The following is a 15,107-nucleotide window of genomic DNA, read 5'->3' on the forward strand; positions in this document are numbered from 1 at the left end:
TTGAAAATGAATTACAAAGATTTTCTCAAAATTCAAATAATTTAGTCTGAGTTGGTGATTTTAATAGCAGAATTGCAAACATGATTGATTATTATGATAATATAGAAACCAATGATTTTATGAACATAGAAGAGATTGACTTTACTGATGTTAATGTTCTTGACAATTTGAAAATAAGTAGAAGCAGAAACAGTTGTGATACAGTGATTAATGGCTGCGGTAGAAAACTTACAGATTTTTGTTGAAATAATAAAATGTTTGTTCTGAATGGTAGAATGGAAGGTGGAGTCGTAGGTAGACCTACAACTAAGCATAATAGTGTAATAGATTATATTTTATGTAATTCACATTTTCTTAAATATGTGAACACATTCGAAATACTTGATTTTTGTAACTTATATTCTGATGTACATGCAGCAATATCGCTGAACATAGATACTTCGGGTAATTTTTTGAAAAGAGAAACACACCCATTCAACAAAATTCTGAGGAAGATAAAATTAAGAAATGGAATAATGAGAAGGTAGATAGTTTTAGACAAAATATAGACAGAAACAGAGTTAACTTACTTTCAGATAATCTTTTAAATATGGATATGAAAATGTAACAAAACATAATATAAATGTTATAACGTCAGAAATATCTGATGTTTTGCTCCAAAGTGCAAAAGCAACGCTTGGCACTATTAATATATGGTCAAAATCTCAGAATTCAAATAAGAACAATGACAAGGATTGGTGAAATGCTGACTGTCATAAGGCTAAACGAGAATTACGAAAGTCTCAGAGACTTTATAAACATCATGGGTGTAACTTGTTTAAAGAACGACTTCGTGAGAGTGAAAAAAATATATAAGAAAATTATGAATACAAATATTAAAATGTATAATGCCAATATGGCAAGTAAAATGAAAAATCCAAAAGAATTTTGGAAAATTTTTAATAAAGGACGTCAACGAGTTAAAAGCGATATCCCAATTGAGTCACTATTTGAGTTTTTTTAAGAATCTGAATAAGAATAATTTCCAAGATGAATATGATATAGACATTGATATGAACCATGATTTGTTGAATGAAACACTGAATAGTGTAATCACCTGAGAGGAAATTGAAAAGGCTGTGAAAAAGGCGAAAAATAATAAATCATCTGGTGAAGATAAAATAATAAATGAATATATCGCTTCATCTCTTGACGTCATGAATGAAAATTACGTTATGTTTTTTTGATCTTATATTTAATACTGGTGTCTTGCCACATGCCTGGTTAATTGGTAACATAATTCTGACATATAAAAATAAAGGGGATATTATGGAGGCTAAAAACTATAGGCCTATTACATTATTATCTTGCTTGGGAAACATTTTTACCTCTATTTTAAATCAGAGATTAACTTATTTTACTGATAAACTTGATATTCTTAAGGAAAACTAGACAGGCTTTCGGCAAGGGTACTCTAAAACATACCATATTTGTTCATTGTATGCTTTATTTGAATTACTGTCTCTAAAGAAGAAAAAACTTTATTGTATTTTCATAGATTTTGAAAAAAAGCTTTTGACTTTGTTCACAGAATCTCTCTATTTCACAAACTAGTATTGAATAATGTTAATGGTAAACTTTTGAAAATAATCCAAAATATGTACAGTGATGTTAAATCATGTATTGTTCATAACAACAACGTCTCCGATATATTTGCTAGTGAAATTGGTGTGCGACAAGGGGAAAATTTGCCACCTTTATTATTTTCTACGTACTTAAATGACCTGCAGGGATAATTGCAAAATTTAGATGTTAATGGTATTAAGTCCATTTCAGATGACATTGAAAATGAACGTAATCTATATCTTAAGCTATTCCTGTTGTTGTAACACTATTTTATTGTCGGAAACTAGTACAGATTTACAATTATTATTAGATAAATTTTGTTTATATTGTAGCAAATGGAAACTTAAAATTAATATTAACAAAAGTTATTAAAGTTCTTTATCAATAACGAAGAATTAGAAAATGTCAAAAGCTATAAATATCTTGGAGTATTATTTTCTGAAAGTGGGTCTTTTTTAGCCACTCGAAAGCATTTACGTGATCATGCTAATAAAGCTATGTATAGCATTATACGGAAATGCCAAACAAACCATTTAACAATTGAATGTCGATTGGATATGTTTGATAAAGCCATCAATCCAATTTTACTTTATGGCTGTGAAATTTGGGAGTTTGAAAATTTAGATATTATAGAAAGAGTTCATCTCTTTTATTGTAAACATATACTTCGTTTGAAACAGTCAACTGCCAGTTTTATGGTTTATGGGGGAATTAGGAAGATTTCCTATTTCAATTATTTTTTATTTAAGGATGATAAAATTTTGGATTCAACTTAATTTTGCAAGAGAAAACAAGATTTCCTCCATATTGTATAAACTTGTTTGTCTTTTATAACAACTATGGGTACGAAAATAAATGGCTAACATTTATCAAAAATATATTTGATAGTTGTGGCATGTCAAACGTACGCGCAACCCAGAATTATTTTCCAACGAGTGGATCGTATGATCAGTTGAACAACGATTAAAAGATCAATTTAGACAACAATGGTCAGCCAACATGAGTGAATCATCAAAAGGTCTAAACTACAGACTTTTAAGAATAATGTTGAATTAGAAGATTATACTTCTATTTTACCACTTAGTTTTGTATATACATTCTGTAAGTTTAGATGTGGAAATCATCGACTACCGGAGGAGGTGGGAAGGTGGCATAACATTCCGAGAGCGGATAGATTGTGTTACCTCTGCGATCCCCCCGACATCGGCGATGAGTTCCATTACATACTATTATGTAATTATTTTCGAAATGAAAGGAAGAAATATCTTTCCTGCCGTTATTGGCAAAATAATAATATATTGAAGTTTAACCAGTTGTTCTCATCCCATAATTTAGCTGAACTAGAAAAATTGTGTAGATATAAAATATATATCTACTGTCATGAATCCTCCTGGTTAGGTAAATGTATTCATGTACATGTTTTTCCACACATGCATTCATATCTGTATTGTCTGTATTGTGTATATATATGTTATTACCTCTGTAGCTATGTCATATGAGAATAAAATCATAGTCAATTCGAAATACAACATAGATTAGGAAAGTTAATCTACTATGCAATTGTTGCAAAACAACTTTTTGTAGAGTTCAGCGTAAAATTGTCTGCCACCTGAAAGACTTTCCATCAGTGGATTCGAATTTCCTACATACATTTGTAAGACCTCGTCTTTTATTTGTAAGCGTTGCCATTGTGATAAATATTCCTTAGAAGCTTTTGATAAGGGAGATAAGTCATTCAGACTGGGTGTAATATTATTATGTATTGCTTCTATCACTGGTTTTAGGTCAGGATCTTCTAATTGCGCCGCTTTTATTTTTATAAATGGCCAATCTGGTTCTATTTTTAGACTTTCAAATAAGTTTTAGCTTCGGTAATATATTCTTGTCCTTCTATCGTTTTTCTTATTGTTTAAGCAAAGTGCGTGAAATTGAAGTTGTAGAAGATCACGGTAAGGAACAGAAGTTAAAGAGATGTCACACCATAATAAGATTTATATCAGGAACTCTTGTAAATTGATGTATTTATCACTGTTTTAATTGAAATGTCATGTCATATGTTAAATTCATTATCACTCTTTGGCCATTGATTGTCGTTTAAATCACGTGGTTTTGATATGGTCATTATTCGTAAGTTTGGCCGTACCCAATATGGGTACATGGAGGCCATATTCCTTTCAATAAACAGGGTCACTGAATCAGTTTTTGGTGTTTCTGCTAGTTTTCTCATCATAGGGACTTTCAATTCTCTTGCGAACACGTGTTATTTATAATTACCCGTGTTCTTGGTGTCTAAAACATCCGCGTTCTAAGTATACAAACCCCAATATCATCGTCTTCTCCCATTCGTTTAGTGTCCAATTTTCTTTACCCATGAAATGAAAACTTAAACGGTACTATTACAAGTGCATTTGAAAGAATGATTTTCTAAGAGATTACCAAGAATAGATTTTAGAAGATGTATCGCTCAATACAATTATATTAATCGATTCATTGATAGAGAAATAACCCGATGAAGTCAAAATTTCGGATTTTTTTCTGACATTTTCGAAGATCGAAGGCTGCTGCAGATTCATTATCGACTTACACTACTGGAAATTTGGCATCGGCCAAGGCAAACTATTCCCCAGTAGGTGTGCCACGTCAGGCATCTTATATCAAACATTCACGATGCATGGTTGTGAAAAATTTAATACTCACCCACAGCGTTCCAGAAAGTTGTTTTCCACATTCACAGTGTCCGACCCGATTCCTAGCATCCGAATTCCCGAGGACGTCCACAAGTTTAGCTGTTTTACATGATCATGTTCCATTTCTAAACATTGTATGCGCATTAAAATGTCAAAAGGCATTATCACATGATACTGCTCGGGATATTACTATGCAGTATTGTCTGAAATCGAGACTTTCATGAAATAAACACAATTGTTTACGTAGATGGAATTATCAATAAATTCATAGCCTTTATGAAGTGATAGTGCCTTCAAAATTGTATAAATTGTGTTGCTTATATAGAGGGCATTATCATGACAAATTTACTGCCCAAAGGACAGAGGTAATGCCTGAAACTTCGGTAAAACGTAAATTATAACCACAGGCCAAGTAATTACCAATAAAGGCTAAAATCGCTTCAAAAGGAAAAAAAAGTCTAAGGGGCGCAAATACCGATTTTTGTTATTTTGCACTCCAAGCTTACACAATTTTATAACAGATACAAACATTACAAGTTATGCAACAAAGTCCGAAAGCATTTAATAAAGTGTTCTGTCCTCTTTCATTCTTTTCTTTGCATTATCAGGAGTTCTTTACAATTCCACATTACTTCCGTAAAAGAGAGATCCGAAGAGATTAAATGCATTGCAGCTTTATTAAGCTGACCAAAATGGTCTTAGCGTTAGCGCCATCATATAAATGTAGGGGTCTGACACATAAATGACCCAAAATCGTTGAACTTTTGACGCGGGCGTAGAGCTGTTGTTCTTGGAATAGTTGAGATACGTGTCACAAATTACACATTGGCAACACAAGCAACAGTCAGGATTTGAGTACAGACAACCCTGTTCCACACACGCTGAGCCTTAAATCAATGGAACATTAAAGTTACAGAATCAACCCTGAGTTAAAAGAAAATAGCTGTCAAAATCAACGGTAAATTTTCGTGCTCCTGGTGAACATTATAGAATCCAAAAATATCTGAATGAAATGTTTACTAATTACAAAAGGATTCAGTGTTAAAATGTCTGTATATATATATAATATTTTTCTGGGTAATTTTTAATAAAAAATCTTTCATATTTTTTTACGTTTTACGTATAAATTTTCGTTCGATCTCTTCTTGCTTTTGCTTGAATGTTTATTTCTTTCATTTCTCAAATCTTTTTCTCACTTTTCTAAAAAAAAATGCATTACTTAATTTAAAATATCATCAGTCATATAATAGTATTAACTCTCTCACCTTTAACTTGATATTCTATTAATGTTGATTTAATTTAAATCTGCTATTTTTTTAATATTCTTTTACTCTTAAACTCGTTTAAAAATGAAGCTCTACTCACCATAGTCACGTAAAATATTCTCAATGCCACAAAAGTCTATAACCTACTTTGAATTGATGTTTGTTTGTTTGTTTGTTTGTTTGTTGGGGTTTAACGTCCGAGAAACAATATTTCAGCTATATTCAGGCGATGAAGTGGATGATAAAATGAACATGAAATGTTGATGAAATGAAAAATGGGATGGGACACAAGGATAATGGGGTCGACAAATTTTGATTTCCGCTGGAAATAGGGAGAGGTGGGTAGGGTCGGGCAATTTAGCCTCCTGTGGCGGAGCCCTATGGTTCCCATTCCGAGAGAATACCACAATAGGATTTTGTAACGTGCGAGGAACGTGGCATCTTTCCTAGCACGGTGCACCACTATGGTTTGTTGTCAGATTTTTCGTATTATAGCCTGACAACCCCAGCATGTAACATACCAGGGGTACCCCATTCCACCACCTGGGACACACAACCCAGTTGTTCTATGGGCAGAGCGTCCTAGCCCCCGGCTAAGGTTCTGAGCACTATTTAGTCGCCTTTTACGACACGCTTAGCGCTGCTGCGTGCCTATTCTTTTGACACCCGGACCTGCACGGGTAATTTTGAATTGAATTATGCGGAGGTACTGTAGAAAAATACAAACTTATCAAATAACATTATGATTAACTTATTTATCATTAAATTTACATTGAAAAATATAAAGATTTAAAAAAAACAAAATCCGATTCTCAACAGTTTAATATCATGTAAGGTTATGACTTATATTTACTTATTAACAGATGATATAATACTCAAAATAAGTAATAAAAATGTTGAATACTTGGTTTGGCATTGAAACAGCTGTTTTGGCCATCGACCGTATTTCTTTTTCATTAGACAAGTTCGACTAATTGTGGATATTGTAAAGATACTCGGTTTAATTTTGAAGTTGTAGAAATTAAGTGCAGCAATGTGAGGAGTATGCTAGCCTAAACAGGTATGATATTACTTCCGGTTCATGTTTTTTTGTTATTTCAATTATAAATACCATCACACAAATAGTATGATTCAAACAAGGTGCATGAATTGCCATAATTAATCATAAAGAAAATAGCAAAAAAAAAATAATAATAATGATAATAAAAAAAATAGAACAAGAAATGGAAACAGTCCTCCCAAAAGAGTAATTAAAATACAGAACCGAAATTGTTAATTATCGACAAGACATTTTAATCATTTGCATTTGCGTCTCATTAAATTAAAAATGCGCAGTTTTTAAAGGTACATAAGCTACTTCCATGCAAACCTCCTTCGACTATTAAAACAATAATTGAGTTTTATGACTTTAGTAAAAATCTTTAAATAGCTAAAACAGTGATATTATGAGGTATACAAGTATACCAATCCGAATAACAAGGAGTCGTCCCAGTAACGAATATTCCATCAGTTGAAAGTTTCTATCTAGTATGATTTTTGCTAAAAAAGGCAAAATTGTCAATTTTCCTTTTCAAGAGCAATTAAATAACATGCAGTCGTCCTTTAATTTTTGTTTCCAATGGCGATTTTGCTGACTTCCTCAGAGGATCATTTAATCAATCTGTTAATGATTGTTTTCAAAATATTGACAAAACTGCAACACGTCATATGTCGCTTTGAAGCAACGATGACTATAATTTAATTTCGCTTTTTACCTTCGTCTCTACGGAGATTTTTGTAGAGTTCTTCAAACCGAAGAATGTTTGTCATCGTTATTATCTTAGTCTCTTGGATGTTTTGAGTTACACCTAGAAATAAGTGGCTTTAACCGTATGTTCAATATATATACACGACGGCCATGTTATTTCACTGATCAAAAGTAATGCATAATTCCCTAAGGAACATTATTGTCGACTTCCATTAGTAATTTCAGAGAAGAATTTTGAAGAATGGTTAACAGACGAAGCCATGTAAGCTGAAAATTTAACGGGTTTTTATGGGTTTTTTTTATCGATAACAGGAAGAGAGAAGGCATGTACCCCCTAATTTTCTTTTTGAAACATGGAAGAAAAAGATAGTTGGATAAGAAATAATTTTTCAACTTTTTAAAGAAATACTATGGGCAATTTTTTAAAAAGAATATCCCCATACAGTGGAAATTCCGTGGTTTTGTGTTCAAAGTGGTGGTAGATTGGATTTTTAATTGTGAATTAATTCCTAAGAGCAGATAGATTGGAATGAATAATTATACTTTTCATGAAATATATCTGTAAAGCAACTAATTTAACAAATATAAAAATGTGTAGCCTTTTTTTTTTTTTTTTTTGGGGGGGGGCACATTTTACAAAATTTACTTGATTCTTACAAAGACTGCTACTTAGTCATAAAAAAAAGATTCCTTTAGATAAATTATAACTGGCAGCAACAGTTGACATATCGTGTAGACGCAGTAAGTTTTCTTTAAAATTTATTGCCCATGAACGACGTCTTTCGTCTTTAAAAAATCCACATAACCGGGTTGTTGCTTAGAATTAATGCTTCCTGGCCGCCGTGCTCTATATTCGTTAGATAGATTCTTGCCTTTTCTAAGCCATTACCCGGGTGTAACCTAACCATGTACAAATGGAATGTCGTGCAATGTGTAGCACCAACATAGTATTCAATTAAGTTATCAGTGATATTAAATTCTCATGTTGACGTTTATGTACTAAAAACACGCTGGGAACTTTTTCTAGCTAAAACAAATGCTTGCCTAAGCTTTATGTATTATATAAAGCATTACATCTGGCCAGTATGGAAACGCATATGGTACACCCCTTGTAAGGATACTTTGTGGCAAATAAGTCATATGATAAGTTATATTGTGTGTTATAAGCTGGAATCGAATCACTATGTTAAAGATAACATGTCGGAATGATGTAGAAAAAATGAATAACAATGTCGACTTGCTAATATTAATGTAATGACATGTTAGTAAGATGTCGACCTGTTGAATTCAACTTGTTTATTTATTATGCCAACTTGTATATATATGATGATAAATTGTCATATTGAAATCAACATGTCGACATCTTGTTTTTATGTCATTACATTTATATGAGCAAGTAGACATTGTAAATTCAATTTTTGCTTTATTATTCCGACAGGTTGATTTCAACATGACGATATATCACAATATGAACAATTTGACGTTATATGTTGACAGCTTCAATAAACAAGTTGAATTCATAGGCCAAAGTAAAATTGACGTTTAATGGCAAGATGCTTCATATCTTGAATTTAAATCATTAGAAACTGCGTTGCTAATATTGTTCAGTGTTACCTACTATGATAAATTTGAAAGTGCAATATGGCCTTTAATCTGAAATTTAAGATTAATAATTTGAAAGAAGTAACATCATTGTTCAGAATAAACAGGATCGTACGGAAGCCCGTTAGTACCATGTGAAGCTCTTTTTTTATCTTGTTATAACAACTTAATTAACTTTTTATAACTTGCCCCAAAAAATTCTCAGTCATGTTTAGAAAAATAATATGAACCAACATGTCTTTATTACTTAACAATGTAAATTAAACAATAATTCAAGCAAAAATTTAAACCCCGGCTGTTGCTGGAAAAAATATTTTCGTATTTACCAGGAAGAAACTTTTTACTCAACATAAAATACTACCCAATCCCCACCTTCTGGAAAAGAAAATGGCCCGTGCCTACATTAACAACGCTAAAAATAACATTAAGCTATGCAAAAAAGCTAGTACTAACTGATTTAATGACAACACAAAGGTCTTATTGACGATTTGTTTTACTCAATGTCATATAAAATCCCCCAAAATCCCTGTCCTCGAAGTCGGACCACGATGATCCCCGTATTGAATAAAAAGGCCAAAATGCAGGATAACAGAACATTGACATATTTAGTGCCCTAGATGTCGGAAAAAAATTACGACTCGTCAATCTTGTAAAAGGGGATCAACATTTACAACAAAAATATGTAAATAGATTTTTCATACTAGAGAACACGTACTTATCCAGTTTCAAAGGTAAACTTTGAATGCTGATGCTTCGTTTAAAAAGAGAAACGCATTCAAAACACATTTTTATAAACAATACGAAATCTGTTGAAGTTGATTTTTACACCTTAAAGGACAACCTTGAAAACGGGGATAGTCTAAAGATGAACACTAGAAATCAGAATACGACGTTGAGCTGTCAACGCTGATGCTTCGTTTATTATGAGGAACACATTCATTTATTTTTTGTAAAAGAACGCAGAATGAAAATTTGAACGTCTGTATTAAGGTCAGCTAGAATTAATATCTAGGACATTTCTTAATGAAATGTTTTCACTCATAGTTTGATAATACGTTAAATTTAGTGCTGACACATTGCTAAATGCATCTTTATATGTACATAACATACAAGCACAAGTCAAACTTGGGAACTCATGTTTTGTAACTTCTATATAACATTAACAACAAAAGAGTAAACAACATATTTTAGAATAAATCTATAGCTACCAAAAACAAGATTTGAATTCCGAAATTCATAGAGTCCTGTTCTTATATGTATATACAGTGCAAGCTAGCATTTTCTTGACAAAAATGCCATTTCTTCAAATTTAGATGAATTAAGATATTTTATGCCATGATCCAGCTAAATACCAACACAGATAAACATAATATATTAAAATTTTCATTCAAATCTGGCAATATATAACAAATTATTGCTAGCTTGTACTACATTAGATATTTAGGCTACAACATACCTGTATTTCTGAACAAAACTCTGTTCTTTAAATCTTTACATTTATTTTAAAATTTGATGTTAGCAAAAAATGTATAGCAAGAATCGATTAGGGGCGTGGTCTTTATCTTGTCAATTAATATAATTATTTTAGTAGATTTTTTTTTCTAAATAAGTAATTAAAAAAACATAAATGTATGTTAAAATAAATAAAAATGCCAGAATCGGATTACCAATGAACAGAATAATAGTTACTTTCGATTTTGATGCTGGCGATATCATGTGGAATATCTCGACAAGTGCGTGAGCGCGAGAGTATCTTTTATTCTTTTATTCTATATCATTTAATTTGTACACACACATTTGTCTATAAAAATAAATTTATTTTATTTTTTTTTTTTTTGGGGGGGGGGGGGGGGGGGGGAAAATACAATGACGTACTATACAACAGCAGTTATAATGTTATTTAAGATATATGAAGGGTGATATCCAAACTATCACTGATCAAATTAGACAAAAGGAAAAGTCAAAAAGAAAAGTCAGTATAACAAATGGCAATATCAAGGGAAAATAAAACGGTAAGTTAGAAACCCCTGCAATATATCCAGACTTGGTTAAGGCGTTTCCGATGGAACTGTGTAATAAGTTGTACTTTCGGTCCTGTTATACAATATATTGTTTCTGAATCCATAGTATTGTTTGAAAAATCCAACTTTACAAACTACTCATTAATTTATATTAAACTTTGTCTGTTCACATTCTCTGTTGGGGATTAAGATAGATTAAACTCGAAATCTTAGTTTAAAGTAATTTTAAGCAATATTTTTTTTTCGACACCCTGTCCTCGATTTTGCTCGTATTGTTCGATAATACAATCAATATAAAGAGTATTAGACGCTCACATTGTTCATGAAAGCGTTTTCATTAAATTTTATAAGATTCTAAAAAACAAAAAATGAATGCATTTCTGAGTCGAAAAATGTTTGATACATTTATCTAAAGTAATATAAATGTAATGACTAGGTACAAATATCTTGTGAAAGTTCAAAACTGTAACAGTTTCCTACCGTAATTGCAAAATTACAAAATAAAATGCCTTACCTTATGTTTAAAAATGAAAGAAAACATCTATGTATTCATCAGCTACTGACCCTTAAAAAATCTATGAATTATGCCACTAGTTAAAACGATAAATGAAAATAAATGAGATAAGTGGGGTTTCTTAAACTTAAATATACCCCATCATCTACCCGACTGAAGTATTTACTTAAAGCGTTTCATTTGTGAATTAAAATTTATTTATCGAGGCGCCAATGGGTTTATACATACTGTAAGGGATCGTTTACAAAGCATTTAAAAAACACGGAAAAGTATATTTTTATAAACCAGTCGGTGATGTTTCGTATTGACAGACTGTACTCAAATACTTTATGCAAGTTTCTGTAAAGATGATTTTGATTAATTCAATGCACGAACACAAGATATTTGTCTTTTCCTTTTCGATATTGAGGTTTTAATAAAATCATTAGGTAATTTCAGACTTCGCAGTATTCAATGGAAGTTTTCCAAGTGTAGCCGAGTATGTCAACGTATTTTAAGTTCATAGAATCGATTTTTCAACCACCAAAAATATTGTTACCACGAGGTGAAACCGGAGAGAACAGTGATTAATAAAGGATAAAGAACTCTCATGTATTTGTAGACATTTGCAGGAAAAATTCAGGAGGTAGACATAGGATAAGGGCCATAACTCTTGAAAACAGCGATATATTCGTATTATATTTAATTTATCCAAAGCCTAACAAGCTTTCATTTGAAACAGAATTAAATCAATCCAAGTTCCCTAATGCTTACATGAGTTTGGTGTAAAATGCTTTTATATGAACATTCAAATGACATGTAAGAGTAATGCCCTTAGCCTAGGTCTACCTCCTTAAATGCACAATACACTCAGAAAAAGAATTATTTCTGTGCCTAGAAAAAGTGTACATTCTGCTTGTAAACGTTAAATCAGAATTATGATTTGTATGCTGTGTGGTGTGTCACTCAAAGCACCAATATTTACAGACACGCAAATCGCAACATCATCGTTCTTAATGGTGCATGCAGGGAACGCCAATGTTTACAGACTTGGGGGTTTAATATTATCTTTCGCTATGAGGCACAGGTTGTTACGATATTCAAAACGCCGATATTTAGACATGTACATATTTACTTGTTGATAAAAATTTGTTATGATACTCAAAACGTTCTTTTTTTTAACAAACTCGTAAGGGGCAACATTATCGTTCTTTGCGAAGTAGGATTTGTTTTTGAAAACGCCAATATTTATAGCCCTGTAAAGGAAAGCGAAACCTTATTGTCCAATATGATACAGATCGGAATCTGACAGTGAAGTCAGAATTGCAATATTATTCGCCATTATGATGTCCGACATTGTAAATGAATGGAAAATCGCCCCTGTTTGTTCATGACGATATATATCGTTTCTGATAAAATGACCAAGAATATTTTCTCAAAATAACAAATTTACCTAAAAACTTAAGAAAGTAACAAATCTGTTTTTGAGTAATTGAACTCAACAGAGTAAGTAATTGTAGAAAAAAAAACTTGCCAATTTATTTTTCTTTCTCAACTTCATCACCTGTTCACTTGGTAATGCACAGAGGAAACACGGGAATTGCTGTTACCAGCGGAAAGCCTACATTAGCCAGCGTCTTATTGGCGGTTTGTACCATCTTGCCAGAATCTCGTTATTCTGCTTTCTGAAGCCGGTTTGCAAACCACAAAGTGTCGGTGATTTATTGTTTTTACTCCGTTTATCATTTTTAATATCATTATTATTATTATTATTATTATTATTATTATTATTATTATTGTTCCGTCGTCTTCCGTCTTCAAATCAATGAACTTTTCCGGAGAAATTCTAGGAAACTGTATGGTTGACTCTTACGAAACTTTGCACACATATCCAATACCATCTGAAGTTGTACCTAAAGTTTTCCAAATTCCAAAAAGACGGTCATTTTAAAGTGACGCCAAATAAATTTAAAAAGGTCAAAATATAGGACATTGCAATATTTCAGATACCTAGGTGCCTAGGAACTTGAAATTTGATACGGTGGTATAGTTTGATATACTACACAGGATTATGCAAAAAAAATTAAGAAACGATATGTTGCTTGTTGCCATGGTAACCAATTTTCCCTACGAAATTTCAAAAAGTCTCTAATGAAATTTGGTTTATTGGGTAAACATGACATACTGAATCTAAATTTTGGGATCCCGAGACCATGTGAAAGCCCCTGTTGTTGCCATGGTGACTGATATTCCCACCTGAACTTCAAAATGCTCCGTTTTCAGTATAATTTATTTTTAGAGTGAGAATAATGTGCCGCATCTAAATTTTAAGAATTTGAGCCAATAATGTATACGGGGAATGACTTGCCCCACGTTTCAGAAAACGTAAACTTAAATTATTATTATCATTGTTATTATTTTTCCGTCATGCATCTTCCGTCTCCCATCCGATGAACTTTTCAAGAGAAAATTCTCACAGGCCGTATGGCTGACTATTACAAAATTTTGCATAAAATATCCGGTTCCATCTGGAGTTATACCAAAAGTTATCAAAACTCCGAAAAGGGCGGCCATTTTAAAATGGCTGCTAAATAAGGAAAAAAGGGCAAAATATAGGAAATTGCGATATCTCGGAAACCTAGGTGCCTAGTAACCTGAAATGTGGTACAGTGGTTCAACTCGATAAGCCAAACAAGATTATGCAAACACAACCGAACAGTGCGTTGCCCTTTGCCATGGTAACCAATTTTCCTGCCATAATTTCAATATGCTCCGATTTGGATGAAATTTGGTATTTAGAGTGAAAATGACCGTCTTTGACCGTCTATTATGAACCTTTGAACAACCTGGTACCATCTGGAGTTGTACCTTACGTTTTCAAAAATCAGAAAAAGGTAGCCATTTTAAGATGACTCCAAATAAATAAAAAGGTCAAAATATAGGACATTGCAATATCTCAGAAACCTAGGTCCCTACGGCACGGTGGTACAACTTGATATGCCAAACAAGATTATCCAAAAAAAAAAAAAAAAAAAACACGCTATGTTGCCCGTTTCCAAGCTCCGATTTGGATGAAATCTGGCATTGAGGGTTAAAGTGGCGTGCTGAATTTGAATTTTGACATTTGTATACTCGAATTCACCTCAGCCTGTTTGCAGTTTTTTTTAGATTAATTTTTTTATTACTCAAAAGTTCCTTTAAAAAACTTGCCATTTTATTTATGTCGTTCTGTACTACAATTCCCATACAATTATTTCTCTTTCTTACCTCCGAGATTGAAAAAATTCAAAATTTATTTTTCTTACGAGAATTTTGCACTGAACGTATTGTTTATCCGCCATCTTGTTTCTATGGATATTTTGAAATGTTCCCTATTATCTCACAATTGAAGAGCTGAAATACCATGAATTCCCGCCATATTTCTGCTCTTTACCTTCAGTAAAAGAAAAAACCAGAAGTTCCGAATGAAAATGCTACAACTGGTACTTAATATGAGACTTACCACATAAAGTATTGAATTAGCAGGGAACCAGAAATATGGCGGGAAATCATGGTATATCAGCTCTTCAATTGTGAGACTGTGATACCTTGAACAAATCAGTTTTCATGGTGCAGATGGATACAACGTAACGATCCACGAGTTCCTGATGACGACCATAAAACTTCTATAGTGATCTAGCGCAATAC

General features: G+C 32.3%; 1 protein-coding gene across 3 annotated transcripts in view; it reads right to left on the reverse strand.

Annotated features, from left to right (window-relative positions):
- The window catches only part of LOC148612224 (zinc transporter ZIP10-like), a 38,480-nt gene extending 26,876 nt beyond the window's left edge, over positions 1–11,604 (reverse strand). For all 3 annotated transcript variants that reach the window (XM_088593480.1, XM_088593477.1, XM_088593475.1), the window contains exon 1: positions 11,442–11,604. The gene's annotated coding sequence lies outside the window, so the exon portion shown is untranslated. The remainder of the gene's footprint in view (positions 1–11,441) is intronic.
- Positions 11,605–15,107: the final 3,503 nt, after the last annotated feature.

Source organism: Perna viridis, chromosome 7, assembly GCF_037379345.1.
Source record: "Perna viridis isolate PV_CMFRI_1.1 ecotype Kerala chromosome 7, ASM3737934v1, whole genome shotgun sequence".
Classification (NCBI taxonomy): domain Eukaryota; kingdom Metazoa; phylum Mollusca; class Bivalvia; order Mytilida; family Mytilidae; genus Perna; species Perna viridis.